Genomic DNA, 17,056 nt, shown 5'->3' on the forward strand with positions numbered 1-17,056 from the left:
TTAAGGCCAGTCAGCAGGTTCACAGCCCAAACAAATCAATGATCACATCCTAGCAAATGGATGTCACTCTGCACCATCGGTTTTGCTTTTGTTTTATTTTAAGCTTCAGAATTTGAGAAAACCCATTCTCCACCCCTTCCACTTGTGGAGCACAGCAAAATATGATAAACTAAGGGGAGGATTTCTATGCCATGCCATTTTTCCCCCTGGAACCTATGTTTGAGCTTATGGGTGAGTTTGAACACATTTATGAATAATCTGATGAGAAAGGCCAGATTACCCATAAACATGTTTGAACTTGCTTATCAGTTCAAATGAAGGTTGCAGAGGAAATGTGAAAGGTCATAGAAATCCTTCCCCTATAACCAACTACGGTTGAAAAAATGAAAGAGAGAAAGGAAAGGGTGGAAAACTTTTTTTAAAAAAAAAAGGAAGAAAGAGAAATCACAGTATTTTAATGTTTGTCCTTCTCAGCATTGTGTCCTGTCTGAAAATTTCATCTTCTTTCGGTTTACAGCTCAGATTCTTTGCCATCCTTCTGCACCAGCTCCCCTATATATTCCAGGCCAAACCAATTTGACAAGAGCTGCTAATACAAGGTAGTGCTAGATCAGTGACTGGTAGAGAAACAAACCGCAGGAGCAACAAAGCCATTGCCCAAATTCATGAGCCGAAGCTGCACACAACCATGAATTTTTCTAAGTTACTTTTAAAGATTTTCCCTTTCAAACAACTTCAACAATTGGCTGCTTCTTTAAGAGATATTTCCCATATGATGTAAGTCTGGGTTTGATCTCTGTAGTTCAAAAATAATCTCCTCTTTCACCCTGCTGGAAAAAAAGTCCTCAGACTATGATAAGACCAGCAGGAAATAACGTATTGAATAGCAGCTGAAAAAACCTTCCCTACTACAAACCATTTGTACACAGTCATACATATTGTATTTTCATCTGTTGAAGTATTGTTTACCTTTCTTTTCTCCCAACAAAGCAAGCAGGACTCCTGTGATTATTCTGCTATCTAGTGGCTAGCTCTGTAAAATACATTTGAGAGAGTCTTATTATTCACCTTCACCTCCCACCTCCACCTTTATCATATAACTTGTTCAATTATATTGTCTTTTCTTCTCTTGATGACTATCTACAATTATACTTTCCCAAAGCAACTATTGTATAACCTGTGGGTCTTGGATTAAGTTCACTAGTCAAGTTGACCCCCATCCTGACCTTCAGTTAATTAAATACAGGATTAAACCCAAAAAAGTCTGCAACTCAAATCTCAGGTTTTAAGCAGAGGGAGTTCAGGGGGAAACACTGATGAACCGACTGATGTTCATGAATGAGCTCACCTGCCCTTGTAAAACAAAGGGAGTTGCATGGCTGAGCTGGTGACTCTTCGAAATGGAGCCACTGTTATCTCTTTCATGGAATATTGGGTCCTGCTAGAGAGGAAAGGGAGCCATGCTCTAAGGAAGCCATTGTGACAAACTGAGCTCAAAAACATACACATTCTGTGAGAACACTCTGTGAGCTAATGGATCCAAGGACTTCTGCTGAAATTGCTGTTGAAAATAGGCAATGTTGATTGTTAATATAACATTTACAATATCTTTAAAAGAAACTGAGCTTTTTTTGTGCTTCAGTATGCAGATTCCTAACAAGCTAGGTGATATAAGGACTGGGGAACAGAAAAGTTCAAAAATTAGACTTGATGTTGGCGCCAATAGAATCTATTTTCATTTTTTGCTCAACGTATTTACAGTCTCCTCAAACAACCACATAAACTACAAGGATTTAACAAACAGATGCCATGCTGTTGCTGTCAGAAAGCACTATTCATCTATTACATATTTTTTTGTTTCCTTATGAATGGCTCTGAGGCCATTTAGGTGGGATTTAAATGAAATAATGAGGCTGGATATGCTGATCACACAAGACATTCCCACATCAACAAATCTTTCATTGCAAAATGGACTTCAGAACTGAAAGTTGCTCCTGTTCAACAGTAGAACTTCAAGCTGAGATTCTGGACTGAATGATAGTTTATGAACTAGTTTGATTCAAACTGGTTACTAGAAGAAAACATTACAGTGGATCCTCTACTTACGGAATTAATCTGTATTGGAATGGTGGCTGCAGGTCAAAAAGTCTGTAGGTCGAGTCTACAATGCATTGAAAACCCATTAATCCGTAACCAGCTGTTTTTGTTCCGTTTTTGTTCCATTTTGGGTTTTTTTCTGGTCTGTAAGTCGATTCTCTGTCTGCAAGTCGAACCTAAATTTTGCAGCCAGAGAAGTCTGTAACTCGAAAAATTTGTAAGTAGAGTCGTCTGTAAGTCGAGGGTCCACTGTACTTCTTAGGATTGCCGCTACCAGGACTGCTCTCGCTTTCTGCTTTCTCTGCGTATGGAAGAGAATACTTAGCATGTGAGATGGGTTGTGTCTAGTCTAAGGCCTGAGAAAAGCAACAAATGGATTTTCTTTAAATACTGCCTTAATGTACCACTAAGGAGGTACTCAACATAAACATAAGAACTAGGACATGTTACAAAAACACTTCTAACCAGACCTATCATAAAACCCACACCAACTAGGCAAGGCAAGGCAAGGGAGTTGCTATTAAAATATAAACCTGATTTGGAAATAGGTAAGTCCTGTATACAATACCCCTGGCCATTATGGCCATTCTGACTGGGAAAATCTTTTCTGCAAAATATTTTTTATTTCAGGTTCTGGTCCTGGGAAATCCATTCTGAAATTTAGTTGCTAATCAAAGTAGGCAGTATGGACCAACATGGACCTATTGTACAACTCAGTACAAAGGAGGCTCCTAAATACCTAATTCACATGGCAAAGATAAGATTATCAGTGGTATGCAATCAAATATTACCCTTGTGAGTGTATTTTTACAAACCTTTCATAAATTTCTTTGTAGTTACAAGGGTTGAACCTATGCCTTACTTAGATTTGTATTCTCCATTTCTATACATTGTGTACATTGTTTTTAGTCCTCATCCATTTCTCTCTCCACTCACTGCAAGCTAATCAGTAGCTTCAAGTCACCCAGTGGCTTTCATAGAAAGGGGACACTTGAAACCTGGTCTCTGCAGTTCTAGTCTGTTACTACATTCTGCTGGCATTCAGGCTATGTACACCAGAGAATATAATGAGACAAAGAGTAGTGTAGTAGATAGAGTGTCAGAGGACTCAGGAGACCAGGGTTCAAATACCCACTTGTCCATGGAAGAACATTGGGGTGGCACTGGTAAAGCCACTGCTTAAATATCTCATGTATCTTAAAACCTTGCTGGGTTCACCATAAGTTGAAATTGACTTGATGGCACATAACACACATGGGAATGATAATATTATATGTATCTCAGGCAATGAACTAAAGTCCATGAAAATCTATCTCATCTTCAAAGTGATCTAAGTTTGTTATTCTTCAGGTGTTGTTTGAATGGGTATTGTGGGATCTGTCTCCAGAGAAACAGCAATCATGCCTTTCTTTATGCTCTATTTTTGGGCTTTGTGGTAAAACTTGGAGAGAAGTGAGAAAGATGTTGCCCATAAAAGAAAATATATGCAGAACAGATATTGCTTCTTGCAGTAGAATCAGATATTCTACAAGCCCATCTATCAATAGGAATTCTGTTGTCCTTGGTGCTGAGGGGTGCTGGCTTCAAAAGGTTGAGACTCTCATGCAACCTGTGTTTTATCATATAGCACATAGGACTCTTTTGTGTAGTTTTCTTCTAAGAAATCTATCCTGTTACCCCTAAGGAATGGTCTTTGATTTGAAACAGACTGAGCCACAGGCTATAACAAACAGCATTAATTTTTTTTTTGCACATTTGAGGTTCTTTCTCTCTCTCTCTCTCTCTCTCTCTCTCCCACTTAAATGAATGAGGCAGCAAATGCCTTGAAGGGGGGATAGTGGTGAACGTTACAGAAATGCAGAGTTAACACAGATGATCATCTTGACATGTGGTAAGGTGTCCTGGCACATGTATACTGCCATGCATTCACTGGTATGATGGGTTGGGTTTTTTCTCCCTAAACGTCCAGTGTTTTTTCCACATACTGGATTCCCGCTCCCCATCTTATCAAATCATGGCTAGAAATGTCAAAGAGTTTAAAAGGTTCCTCTTTTCTGCCTTGTTCTGCCACTTGTAAACTGACCATAACAACCACATTCAGTAACAGGCTGGCTCTATATTTGGGAGCCATGGAGTACAATGCTTTCACCATGGCTGGGCCCCTCCCTGAGTTCCTACACTTATCACCACTTATTCCACCGGCTTCTTCCAATTGGCTTCTTCCTTGCCTTCCATTCATTTGCCTCTGGGTACAAAATTATATTATCTGAGAGTGAGGGACAAGGTTTGCAGAGATTACTGCTCCTCTTAAGCCTTATTCACTCAGAGACGGCATTTGAGGAGGCAGCAACAGCAACATGGAAGAGTAATGATCGGCAGCATGGTGTCAACATGTTCTGACTATGTTGTAGATACCCACCATAAAGGCTCTACCAGAATGCAGGGCCCCAGAGCTGTGACTAGACTCAGTGATTCCCATTTTGTCCTCTTCTGATAGCAAGGTCAAAAAACAACCATCAACACTTTAGTTCCTTGTGTGTATTTCAAAATCGATGTAGACTATATGTAGACTGAGCTCTTGCCTCAGGTTTAGTGGAACCTGAGCAGTTTGGCACTCACACTTAATTAAGACTGAACTAGTCATTCAGTTGGATTGTATATATGCTATATACAGAGGGCTTCTCTTTTATTTCAAATAGTACAATGTCTTGGGCCAGCCTTGATCCAAACATGTGTGAAACAGATGGTGATGTAATGAGTAAATGGTAACTATGCTTGACTGCACTTTCCAGTGTGTTTTCAGTTGATGCCTATGCATCTTTTAATACTGAGCAGGGATGAACAAGTCGTTGGACAGAAACTTCCACCATACCAGGACAGCATAACCAACGGTGAACAATTGTAAGGCAATTAACATAGCCAATTTCTTCATTTTCTTCAGTTGTTGTACCTTTGTGAGTCTACAGTCCCGATTCTACTTACTCTGGGAGTTGGTCCCATTGGATTCAAAGGGACTTACTTATTAGACAGATATAAGATTGTGGTGTTAGTATGGCCAAAACTTTGTATGAAAACAGATTTTTAAATGACATGGTTAAAATGATGAGCAATACAAGAGTAATTTATTCACACAAAGTTGTAATTTAAGATTAACAGGCTGAAAGCTTTCTAGTATCTACCTCAAATATACACATTCTTTTTTAAAAAAATCTTAAATGATTACTGCAAATTTAGAAGAACACTATTAATAGCTGAATTTGGAAAGTGACCCTGCAAAATGGGATAACAGAATATTTTATTAATAACATTAAATATTTATTTTGAAAATACTAAATATTTATTTTTGAAACTAATGTACACATTATACACCAGAAACACTACTTTGCATGTAAGTTGCCTTTGAACGTTCAATCTGTAAACAAATGACTAGGAGATGATGCCAAAACATGGAAGTAATGAGAAACTGCAGTCACATAACAGAAGTCATTATTGTCTACATTACAGGCCTTGGTGTTATATGCTTTCAAGTCACATCTGACTTACAGCTAGGGATATGAACTATGAAAACTTTTTAAAAATTTCATTTTAGTTTCTTTGGGTCAGATGGTCTCTTTCATTTTCATGTCTTTCATGCATCAATCCTTTCATTTAACACAAAATGTCACACTTTTTTGTGTTTTATTTCATTTTTTCCCATTGATGTTCTATCAGGCAGTTGTACAAAAGCCCTAAAATATTTGCAAAAACTTTCTTAAAATAGCAATGGCAAGTCAACAGAGAATTAAACTTCTCCAAAATCAGACAACAGTACAACCAGCCACCATCACCACCAAACAAAACAGTTCCAAAAAAGAACCAGACCAAGCTATACATTTACCAGAATAAATAAATACAGTAAATTAACCAAATGATTTTTTTAATCAGTCAAACATGGAAAGCACTCATACCTATACATAAATACACACAGAGGAAAAATAGCAAAATAAACTCTTCGCCATAGTCCTTCTAAAAATCAAGAAAAGCAAGCAAGCAAATAAATATGAGCTAAGCCCCCCCCCATGACTAAATATGGGGAGATTTCTCCACCCTCATAACTTGAAGTCTTAATTTCTCTTCTGTGATTCTTGCAGGCAGGAGCAGAAATAATCCCAAAAGAAATGGGGAGTCTTCCCCCAAAAATTGAAGAAAAAAAGGAAAGAATTCAAGATCAAAAAGGCAGGGAGGCAGGCAGCAGAATTTTCTCACAGACACTCAAGAAATGACTTGGGGGGGGGGGGAAGAATGAACACTACCAGGGGGTTCCAACCAATCCAGGCCCTTTTACAGCTTCAGAATTCTCATATTCCCCAATCTTGGATATTTTGACTGGCTGCTAAGAGCATCCGTCATAATGCTATTGTATGACATATTTCTTAGGCAGTTTGACAAACAAAGGGTGAAAAAAAGGAGTGAACAAAAAAGGGAAACATGAAAACATGCACAAAAGTTTTGGGCCCCTCTCTTTTATTGATGCAAAGCATTCATGTTTAAGAGACTCTCTTTCAGCAATCAACAGAAGAACACAAAAATTAAAACAAGAGCCTCTTTCATGTTTTTTTAAAATTCATGTTAATTTGAAAGTCCCGGGCCTGGGTGCTATTTTGTGTGGAGATATGCAGCTCCTGCAAAAGTGCAGAATCAGTGAGAGCCAGCGACACAGTCCTATTCTGTTGTCTGTAATTTCCCTCAATATATCAAAAGTTTAGACTAATACCACATATATCGTCATCATTTCAGCAGATACTGTTCCAGAGAATTAGGGTGGTAAGTTCTGAATGGGTTGGAGAATAGCATTTGTGTCAAAAGAAGATAAACTAGTGTGAGAGAATTTTTTTTCTCTCAGATGGTAGTAGTGAGAATTTTCAGACATTAGTCAGCAGCAACATTGATCAGCTTTGACCAGGTGATAGCAAATTCTCATTCCTAATCTAAATGAAATAATGCTTTGGGATTGCTTCTCTGATCCATTCACTTCTGCTTTAGTAAGTATTAAGTCTCTACTTGTGTCAGCAATTGTTCTGTCTCCTATATCCTAGAAGTTGCTTGACTTTTTTGTCTTTATTAGTGCCTTTTTATTTACTTTTCAGATCCACTTAACAATTCTTTGGAAACTCTTTTATTCCTCAGTGAAACTGAGCTAGGGATGGCTTAGCCCTACCTTATTTGGCCTGCTAACCCATTGGGTTATGAGAGCTTTATGAGAGTTTAAAGTGAAGACTGATGAATACTGGACAAAATATGAGACTCCCAATATCCTTTGCAAATGTATACTGACCTGTATGAATGCTCTCAGAGGGGAAAACATAACAGACAGAGAATGTGTGTGGTGTTGGAGAGAATTGAACCAAATCAAAGTGGGCCTGCCTGGACAAGGGTGAGGGTTATACACAGACACTCTGAGAGCTCAAATGAGGCCCAGACCGTTTGATATTGTGAGCCCCCCTTATTCTTAGTGAAAAGACATAAAAAGTATTTTAATGTAAACATGCAAACATGTATTTGTAGAATCCAAATTTGAATCAAGTTGGGAAACATGGCAAAAGGGTTAAAGTGGATGCCCCCCCTCCCGTGAGGTGAGGCCCAAGTTATGAGCTCTGCTGCCTCCTGACCAGGTCTAGCTGTGTTATTCCTTCATTAGATTTACACTGTAACATTTGTTTAGCAGTATTTGTCTAGTAGACCTGTCCTGGACAACTGTTCATGAACTCAACTTTCTCACCTAACTAGAAGATGATGAAATAGAGCATTTACAGTGGTACAACCAATACCTCTTCATCTTTAGGCCCTTGCTTCAAACATAGAACATGCAAAGTACTGTCAAGGTTTCGTACAACCTGGAAATGGAAGGTAGTTTAGTGTACACTAGAGTGGTCTTAGATGGACCACTTCTTGCCATGTATCCAGAAGGGCATGAATATAAAACATGTGAGATGACAACAATAACTGAAACTTCCCAGGACTGATGGAAGAGGAGGAGGAGGAGGAGGAGGTTGTGCTGCATAATAGGCCATTACAAAAGGGATTGAGAATAAGATATTCAGTGATGTGGACAGCATCACTGACAAGGACTCAGCACATGTGGCTGATGGTGTAAGAAGATTTGCAAACATATTATTAGAGATGTCTTGTATCATCTCTATATTGTATATTGACATTTTCTTGACTCCTTCTGCTTTACAAATGTCATGTCACCTAGGATAAAATGAAAAGTGGCACCAAGGAAGCCCTGTAATCTGACTGGGTCATGGATTGTAGCTCTCATGAAAAGGACATGAGAACCCTCAAGGTGAACTCGGACAAGCAATCAGTCTGATGGCACTTCAGGTTTGTTGTGCGTGAGTGTGTGTTTTAAACCCACAGCATTAAGCTGAGGACCATTTGCCTACAATGACCATTATAAGCAAGAAAAGAATGTGTTTGTTTTTAATATCTTGCGCCGATCTGCTGGGCCACTGGCTCCTTTTGACAGCATTTTGTTTTATCTTCCACTCTCCCCCACACACCCTAAGATTAATTTGTAAGCGCAAAGAAGCTTGGCACCGTACACAATGTAGAATAAAAACTTTGCAGATGAATAAAAAAGCAACCCCATGACTAATACTTTGCCCATGTTGAAGGCACTGTGGCTTAGTGCAACTGCCATTTCATACGCAAAAAAAAATAAAAAAATAAAAAAAATGCAGAGATTGCCTCTTTTGTCAGTTTGGGAGATAAAATCCTATTCTTTGTAATCCCTGAAGAAACAAATCAAATAAGCTCTGGCTGAGCTAACCATTTTCAATCCATCAAAGCAATCAAATTCTGTTTACCTGAATCAGAATGATTTCTAAAATGTTATTAAAAAGTAAAATGGAGTTTAACTATTCCAAAAAATGGAAAATGATGTGCAAACACAAAAGGGATAAGATTTCAGTAATTATGTAGACACAAAGTCGGTACCATCATTTGTACCAGAATACAATGTAGCTATGGCATATAAAGATAAAGCTGCCTTTGTCTGACATTACTGCTGCAAGCGATGCATAAACATAATTAATGTAAGAAGTCTTCAAAGGGGTGAATATTCATTTAGTTAGTTTTATTGCTCTTTGAGGCAAACAAAGATTTTATAATTTAATAAACTAATTAACTGATTATATAATTCACCCAAAATATTTGTATATCATATATTATTATCATTCAAAGAATCGTGTGCACACACACACTTTGCTTCTATAATCACACTGCAGAACTGGAGCATTCAAGAAAGAATTTCGAAGCAAATTTGGGTTTGTCAGGAAAAACCACAACAGCTCAGAAAGCTGCAATATTAATAAGGTATTTTTCCCAAACCGCACTGAACTGCACAGTATTAAACTATAACATCTGCCTTTATTTAATCAGTAGCTGCTTTGGTATCATTTTCTCCCATACATTAAAAAAAATCCTCCATCCTTAAAGGAACGTTTAAAAAGCTTTCTCAAAACAAAAAAATCCATATACTTTCCATATTCTTTAGCCTTCTACTGGATTTGATTACTGTATTTAGAATGTTCTTTCGGATTTGCAGTATGTTACTGTACATTGTTGGCAGTGTCATCTTGTTCAAGAATTACGGAAATTGCACCATTGTAATGATGGGCTGATTGGAAAGTGTGCCTTGTGAGTGGCCATTGATCCATTACCATCCGTCTAGCACGCAGCTACAGGGGTCTGTCTCTCTCTCTCTTTTCAATTAAATGTAATATATTAACAATTGAGATCATTTTAATGACACAGATTTAAGAAAATGTGAAATGAATACATAAACCAGATGAGGTTCAGCACTGCAGAATAGTATACAGTACATTTCTTTTCTTCATTTTGGCATTTGAAACAATCACATGATATGCTAGGAAGGCAAGCACAGAATAGAACTGTCACTTAAGCATAGTTTTTTATTCATATCTACATCATTTTTCTTCTTTGTCCCTTTCCCCATCAGAGAAAGCCTTTGGGTTCTTGTCCGTGTGGCAATTTTTCTAACACCCCAATTATCTCTCAGCCTGTAAGTTGTTGTAGACCATAAACAAAGACCCGCTTAGATCACAGATCACAGAGTAAATCTGTAGTGTAGTAAAACTGATCAATTTGTTGGTGCTTCTAAAGATATTTTACAGATCCTCCAAACAGCTACATTGGAGGACCTCAGTGTCCTTTCACTATTTCAACCACACATAGCTATAGTGCTAGAGTGACAGTGACTGGCGAGTTCATACAGTGTCTTTTGCAAATTATCTGCTATGACTTAGTGGGGGGGGGGTTGCAAAACAAAATCTCTGATCACTTAGGTATGTGTAGTAGGCTTAGTAGAGTGTGGGAACCTCAATTTCTTTTGGCATCACAGGCCTGACTACAGATACAAGCAGCTCTGTTCAGAAGGAGGAAGAAATAATCTTTCAAAGTAGATTCAGGATCATCCCTGTAGTCAGGGTTCAGGCATACAAAATGATGATTTACATATTGCATAATCAAATCTATAGAGTTTATTGCAATGTAGGAGAGAAACTACAAGCAAGAGTACCCCCCCCAAAAAAAGCCCATTTTCCATGTTATCTATCAAACCATGAATATGCATAAGCTATAGCACTGGAAGTGAAAGGAAAGTCCGATACTGCAAAGAAAAATACTGTAAAGAAACCTGGAATGTAAGATCTATGAACCTTGGGAAGCTGGATGTGGTCAAACAGGAGATGGCAAGAATAAAGTTTGACATCTTGGGTGTCAGTGAACTAAAATGGACGGTAATGGGCGAATTCAGTGCAGATGATTATCATATCTACTATTGTGGGCAAGAATCCAGTAGAAGAAATGGAGCAGCCTTCATAGTCAACATAAGAGTGGGAAAAGCTGTACTGGGATACAATCTCAAAAATGACAGAATGATTTTGAAATAAATCCAAGGCAGACCTTTCAACATCACAGTAATCCAAGTTTATGCACCAACCACTGATGCTAAGGAGGCTGAAATTGACCAATTCTATGAAGATTTACAACACCTTCTAGAACTGACACCAAAGAAAGATGTTCTTCTGATTATAGGGGACTGGAATGTTAAAGTAGGGAGTCAAGAGATAAAGGGAACAACAGGTAAGTTTGGCCTTGGGGTTCAAAGGAAGCAGGGCAAAGGCTAATAGAGTTCTGTCAAGAGAACAAGCTGGTCATCACAAACACTCTCTTCCAGCAACACAAGAGGCGACTCTACACATGGAAATCACCAGATAGGCAATACCGAAATCAGATTGATTATGTTCTCTGCAGCCAAAGATGGAGAAGCTCTATACAGTCAGCAAAAACAAGACCTGGAGCTGACTGTGGCTCTGATCATCAGCTTCTCATAGCAAAACTCAAGCTTAAACTGAAGAAAGTGGGAAAAACCACTGGGCTAGTCAGGTATAATCTAAACCAAATCCCTTATGAATACACAGTGGAAGTGAAGAACAGATTTAAGGACCTAGATTTAACATGGCGGACCGGTGACTGGTCGGCTGTGCTTCTCTCCGCCCTACCGGTCTGCTCTCTTTTTCTTTTTCTTCTTTTCTTTGTGTACCGTGTATTTTTGGTTTTATTTCTCCTTCCTTCCCTAATCCATCCCTGTTCATGGTGGACTGTCTGAGCTTGTGGAGGCTGAGAAAGGGCAGCCGTTTCGGGAGCTGGAGCTGAGGCTGGAGCTGCAGGACGAGGCAGAGAGGCAGACCCGGTGGCCCGAGCTTGAAGTGCAGGAGTTCGACCGAGGCTGGTCTGCTTCAGCAGAGTCTGGAGAACAACGCGCTGGGGGTCAAGAGCTAGGAGTCCCAGTAGGTTCTGCCTGGGGTGATCTGGGGGAACCCAATGGGGACGTCTGTGGAGTCCTGCACAGAGAGCCTGGGGAAACGCCGGGAGATCTGGAGGCATAGAAGAACTGGGCAGGGAGCTGGGGGTATCTGTGGGGAGTTTGGAGCTGGGAAGCACGCAGTAGGGTCCCATTTGCTGTAGGGTCCTGTTGGTTGCTCCCCTGATTGATGTTATGCCTCCAATTCCATCGCAAATCACACCCCACCCCTTCCCCTGAGGGGAACAGCGAGGACTTGTCAGCTACCCAACTCGTTTGGAAAATGGGTACAACAGCATTGTTTTATTTTCCAACTTTTTTTTGATGCTGTTGCTCCCTCTGCTTATCGTTGAAACTCATTTCAAACTTAAGATCAGCCTCCCAAGTGTTCTAAACATTCCTGGAAAGACAAGAGTGCCAGACAGACCATGGCAGAACAGGACTGTGAGTGCGGGGAGAAAAATTTGGGGTCTAATTTTCTATTTATTGGTTTGTTGCACTGAGTGGAGGGGATTTTCTGGGTTTAATTTTTGCTTTCTCTTTATACATTTTCTATTTTACACTGTTTATTTTATTTCAATTTAATTTATGGGTATTTTATTTTACTTCATGTTAAATTGTTTTGTCGTATTTATTTTAATTTGTCTGTTTTAATGCTTAGTGCTCCATGCACTCTTTTTGTATTTGTGAGCTGAGAGACATCAGTGTGCCGTCCTCTAATACACCAGCACCCGACAAAGACCGCGGTTGTGTAGAGGGAGTGCTGGTAGAAATAGAGTGGGAGGAGAAAGTAGAGAGACAAGTGACGGAGGTTTGCTTGGCTGATGATAAGGGGGCAAAGCAAGACTTGATTACGTGGGAGAAGGTCTTAAATGTGGGGGAAAACGTGCAGGCTTTTTGAATAATGGACAGACGAGAGGAAGAAAAGAAGGATAAGGCTGTGCAGACAGAATGGAGCAGTGAACCAGGAGATCTAGCTGGGCTGCTGAAAGATTTCCCTAATCTCCGCACCGGTGGAGGTTTGTTACCTGATCTGGTGGGAGAAGATGCAGCGAAGGGAGAGCTCGAGCCTCTAGAGTGGACAGTAGTCATGTACCCCCGCAACCAGCGTGGAGGACGGAGGGTGATTCGTTCCAGTCCCTCTTTACTACAGCAGCCACGCGAAGGGGACTGGGCGAGGCATCCCTGTGTGGGACGATCTGCGCGGTTCGGACCACCCCTTTGAGGCCGATGACGGATTGCGAGTGATTTGGGCCAGCCCCGATGTAAGAAGCGACTGGACAACCCCAGAAATAAATACAAGGTTCTTCCAGAGTTGAGTTTAATAGACCCTTTTGAACCAGTAGAACATGTTAAATAATAAAAAGGAACCTGTTGGAATTTTAAGTCAGCCTCCGTCTCTCATTTCCGCGCCTACCGGGGGGGCCGCCCGTGGCAACTGAAGGACCCGTTCACAGTATTTTATGCACTTTAAATTTAATTTGATTACTGTTACTGTTTACTCTTTAGTGTAATACTACCTTGTTACATATGTTTGGTACTTTTTTGTTAAATTTTCATGCCACATTTCTGTTCAGCTGTATTAATTTGGTGCCTTCTTTCTGCTTTTTTCTTGCTGTTTGGAATGGAGTGGAAGGCTTGCCCTCCCAGCAAGGGGCCATTGAACATCAGGGTGATCACAGGTAGAGGGAGATATGGTGTTGGCAGGGCCCCTACCCGTGTCAGAAGAACGGTGAACAGATGTTTGAAAGCTGTACACCGTTCTGGGACTCTGACCAACAGTCAATATTGAGGTAGCCAGTTTAGCCTACCCTCCATTTTAAAATTGGTGCTGTTGAATGCCAGGTCTGTATCCAATAAATTCCAGTTTATTTATGATCTTATTCTGGAAGAACATGTAGACCTGGTGTGCATAACCGAAACTTGGATTAGTGGGGAAAGGGGTCCTCCCCTGGCCCTTGTCTGTCCTCCCGGTTATGCTATCCAGAACCAAGGTAGTCTGGAAGGACGGGGGGAGTGGCCATTGTATATAACAACATCCTGGAGGTTTAGGCGCCCTGCTGTGGCAAAGCCAGGTCTCGAGGCCCTCCATGTGTCGATAGGGGCCAGGGATGGTATTGAGATTTTGCTGGGTTACCGTGCTCCCCGCAACTCAGCCATCTCCTTACCAGAGCTGGTGGACTTTGTCTCCACGGCACTGTTGGAATCTCCAAGGCTTTTGGTCTTGGGTGATTTCAGCATCCATGCGGGGACCGAGTCATTTGGTCCAGCTCATGAGTTATTGGAAACCATAGCTTCCTTGAACATGTCCCAACATGTTAACGGCCCCACCCACATGGGTGGTCACACGTTAGACCTGGTTTTCTCCAACAACTGGAGTGAGCGTGGTCTGTTGGTGACTGACCTTGTTTCGGTTCCCTTATCATGGACAGATCACCACCTAGTAAAATGTAACCTCTCAGTGGCCCTCCCACCTCGCAGGGAGGAAGGACCCATTTTAATGGTCCGCCCTCGAAGGCCACTGGATCCTATAGGATTCCAGGATTCCATGGGAGGGATTCCAGTTGAACTGGTGCTCCTGTAGAGGCTCTGGTTGATGGATGTTTCACAGCCGCCACCAGGGCTGTAGACACGATCGCTGCTAAACGCCCTCTCCAATGCAGAGCTTGGCCAGCGTCCTGATTTAATCAGGAACTACGAGTGATGAAGCAAACTAGGAGAAGGCTAGAGTGCATTTGGAGACAGAAACCGACAGAATACAATAAGGTAGCGGTCAGGGTCGAGACTAACCATTACCTTGCTAAGATAAGGGCTGCTAGTCGAACTCACCTCGCTAACCGGATAAGTGAGCCTTCAAATCAGCAGGTGGAACTTTTCCATATAGTCCGCAACCTATCCAGAATTGGTCAAAGTGATGGGCCTCCTTCTAGTATATCACCCGACCAATTTGCAGCATTTAAAAGATCTAAAGTGGAGGCCATCTTCTAGGAGCTCTCTCCTTTTTTGGATACAGGGGATTGAGCAGAGATGTCCAGCATTCCACCTTGCCTAGTAAGTTTCTGTCTCTTTCAGCCTGTGATGCCAGATATGTAGACAAAGCGCTTGACCACTGCCAGGCCACCACCTCTACTCTTGATTCTTGTCCGCCCTGGCTAATCAAAGCAGCCAGGCCTATAACAACAGAATGGACCACAGCAATAATTAATGGGTCTTTCCGGGAGGGCAGAGTTCCCACCACCCCCAAGGAGACACTCATTTGGCGCATAAGAAAGAAACTGAATTTGGCGGCAGACGATATTGGCAATTATAGGCCCGTCGCCAATGTTTCTTTCATTAGTAAAGTAGTCGAGAGAGTGGTGGCCAATCAGCTTCAGGTGCCTTTGGATGAAACAAACGCCCTGGATCCATTCCAGTCGGGATTCAGGCCACGCCAAGGTACAGAAATGGCATTGGTCACCCTGTTAGATGACCTATTGAGGGAGGCCGACAAAGGGAAAATGTCTCTGTTGGTCCTCCTCGATATCTCAGCTGCCTTTGATACCGTCGACCACGGTATCCTCCTAGGGAGGCTTTCCGAGCTGGGAATTGGTGGCCTGGCATTGGTTTGGCTCTGATCCTTCTTGGAGGATTGTCTTCAGAGAGTCCAGCTTGGGGAGGGGGACTCGGCCCCATGGAGCCTCAATTGTGGAGTTCCGCAGGGCTTGACCCTCTCCCCATTGCTGTTTAGCATCTATATGAGGCCGCTGGGTAGGGTCATCAGGGGGTGTGGAGCATCATGCCATCAGTATGTTGATGACACTGAGCTTTACATCTCATTTTTTCCAACTACAGAGGATGCTGTTCTGTCCCTGTAGCACTGTCTGGGGTCTGTACTGTAATGGATACAGGAAAATGGGCTGAGGCTGAACCCGGACAAGACGGAGGTCCTGAGGGTGGGTGGACCCACGGTCAGCAGTTCGGGAAACTCCCTCTCTTTCGGGGGATGACTCTCACTGCTAAGAATGAGATTCACAGCTTGGGGATACATCTGGAACCAGTGCTCACCATGGAAACTCAGGTGGGGTCAGTGGTCCGCACCGCCTATTTCCATTTTCGGCGGATTGCCCGGCTGCATCCCTTTCTTGATGTTGGTGAGCTCACCACCTTGGTTTATGCACTCGTAATCTCGAGATTAGACCACTGCAATGCACTCTACGTAGGGCTACCCTTGAGATTAATGCGGAAACTCCAAATGGTGCAGAATGCAGTGGCCAGACTTCTTAGTGGGGTGAGGAAACATCAACATATCACTCCCATTCTGGCCACATTGCACTGGCTGCCCATTCGATTCCGTGTTGATTTCAAAGTTCTAATGATCACATAAATAAATAAATAAATAAATAAAATAAATAAATAATAAAGCCCTAAATGGTTCAGGACCTCGATACTTGGTGGAACGCCTCCTCCCACCTAGATCTACTCATATCACCCGATCTAGCCAGGAGGGGCGACTGAGGAGCCTAACGCCAAGGGAGGCCCGGAAAGAAAAAACAAGACACTGGCCCTTCTCTGCAGTGGCTCCCAGGCTCTGGAACAAGCTCTTTTCCCCCCGGAGATTTGTCTGGCCCCCTCGCTGGGCACTTTAAAAAACCAACTCAAGACCTGGTTATATAGACAGGCCTTCCCTCCGGGCACTACGTAACTTTCTTTTTTTCTCCATTTTTATCTACTTTGTTTTGTGTAAATGTTGTAAACTGTTATTTTGTGAGCCGCCCAGAGTAGACTATGTCTAAATGGGCGTCATATAAGATAGATAGATAGATAGATAGATAGATAGATAGATAGATAGATAGATAGATAGATAGATAGATAGATAGATAGATAGATAGATAGATAGATAGATAGATAGATAGATAGATAGATAGATAGATAGATAGATAGATAGATAGATAGATAGATAGATAGATAGATAGATAGATAAAGGTAAAGGTAAAGGTTCCCCTTGACAATTTTTGTCCAGTCGTGTTCGACTCTAGGGGGCGGTGCTCATCCCCGTTTCCAAGCCATAGAGCCAGCGTTTTGTCCGAAGACAATCTTCCGTGGTCACATGGC

This window comes from Pogona vitticeps, chromosome 3 (genome assembly GCF_051106095.1).
Source record: "Pogona vitticeps strain Pit_001003342236 chromosome 3, PviZW2.1, whole genome shotgun sequence".
Classification (NCBI taxonomy): domain Eukaryota; kingdom Metazoa; phylum Chordata; class Lepidosauria; order Squamata; family Agamidae; genus Pogona; species Pogona vitticeps.